We start from the raw sequence: 1,841 nt of genomic DNA, 5'->3' as shown, positions 1-1,841 counted from the left end.
TTTGTGCATGGTCCGCCATGTTTTAAAAAAGAATGCTCAATTTCTTAATCCAGCGTTATGTATTTTCTTTTTTTATTTTGATCGCGTATCAGTAAGTCACCAGCGTGCCGAGCAGTCGCCGACCACGTGCACGGCTGTTAAACATTGTCAACAACCCTTAATTGCCATACCAGCCCGATAATATCAATACAGTCACCCTCTTGCCGACCTCTTTTACGCTCTCTGTCGCCTCTACGCGTCTCCGATCGCTGTCTTTGCTAGCTAGCCTATCCCGCCATTAACCACACCTGGCCCCCTAACCTTGTCCGCCTCCATTTCTCGCATAAAGACTGTCGTTTTGGGTAAAAGAGATCTCTTAACGTAGGCCAAGCCTTCTCGTCTCGCCACTACGGGCTCAGAATTCGTGCGAAAGAATCGTCCAATGGTGGTGAAATAAAGTCGATCAGAGGTTATTGTACGCATTTTTTTCTTTCTCTTTTTTTCCCCTCGTGTCGGATGTGCCCAGGTTCCTATCGTGAAAGACCTCTGACTCAGGATAGAGTTGGATGTTTGAGGGGGGAGGAGAATGAGTGGAGGAAAGGGGGGAGGGTAGGAAGGAAAGGAGGGTTTTAGGGTGGTGGTTCTCTCGCTGTGTGGTAAAGCTGGTATGAGGGAGAGTGACCCCGCGGCCTGTGGTACTGGGTCTCGTGGCGGTAAGGGTAGCGGGATGGCGGGGAGGTAGGTGGTAGTGGTGACGGCCTGTACTCGTGGGGTGAAAACTGCTGACTACGCCGCCAGTGCTTGTCAGGAGGAGGTTATATCTAAGTACCTGCTCTTTCTTTTTGCATATATCCTTCGTGAGCGACCCTCCGACTTTGCTTTCGCGGATCTGTCGAGCAGAATCGCGAGCGAAGGAAGCTTGGGTGGCGAGGAGATGCCGCGGGAGTTCGGGCATGGATAGGTTTTTAGATATGATGATGGTTGTCGTGAGTGAGTGTCTGTGTGTGGTGTAGGCGGGTGGGGCGATGCAGATGCTTCACGCGCGCGACCCCGGCACACACATACACACACACACCGACACCGCAACACGTACACATGTATACACGCACGCCAGTACCGCCCGCTAGCCTACCTACATACGGGATTCTTAGACTTTTCTCTCTTGCATTCGTTCCGTCAATCGCCGCGTGGCTTGCTCCTCTGATTCGTTATATTTCCTTTTACTTTATCATAACGCTATTATTTCCATTCTTAGGAGAAAGGCACTTGAAGCGAAGCAGTTCAGCGACGTTTTGTCACAGGTGTTACGTACAAAGAGTGTTATGCCTTTTCTCACCTGGGGCTTCATCGTAGCTGTTAATTAGGCGTGTACGATTAAAAATAATTCTGTTGGCATTATGATAGCAGTTTTGTCGAGCGAGGGTTCCCCGCACTAAGTAACTCGGCATTTGGGGATATAAATGCACCTTAATAAGCCATACAAATGATCAAAATCATAATGAATGTCCTCTTGACCAGAATGTCAATCCTAACACCTAATATTAACAATCAATTACTTATACAAACTATCGTAACACACATGACACCACGAACTGTAATTCACAACGCGCTTTTAAATAATAAATATATAATGAAATCCGGATCGAAAGACAACCTATATACCTTAGAGAAACAAAGTAAAAGTAGAGTTAAATTCCGGAAAAAATAATGGTAGTGAATGGTGATTGGGGGGGGGGGTGAGTAAGTGTATGTATGCATATCCCCTCCGAGAGAGAGAGCAGAAAAAATAATAAATTAGAAAAAAAGAAAACTCAAATACACCCCCCAAAAAGTAATAACACCCCCCCATATATCCCATCGAG

This window comes from Penaeus monodon, chromosome 27 (genome assembly GCF_015228065.2).
Source record: "Penaeus monodon isolate SGIC_2016 chromosome 27, NSTDA_Pmon_1, whole genome shotgun sequence".
Classification (NCBI taxonomy): Eukaryota; Metazoa; Arthropoda; class Malacostraca; order Decapoda; family Penaeidae; genus Penaeus; species Penaeus monodon.
The sequence above is the reverse complement of the archived record's forward strand: the minus strand, read 5'-3'. Positions refer to the sequence as shown.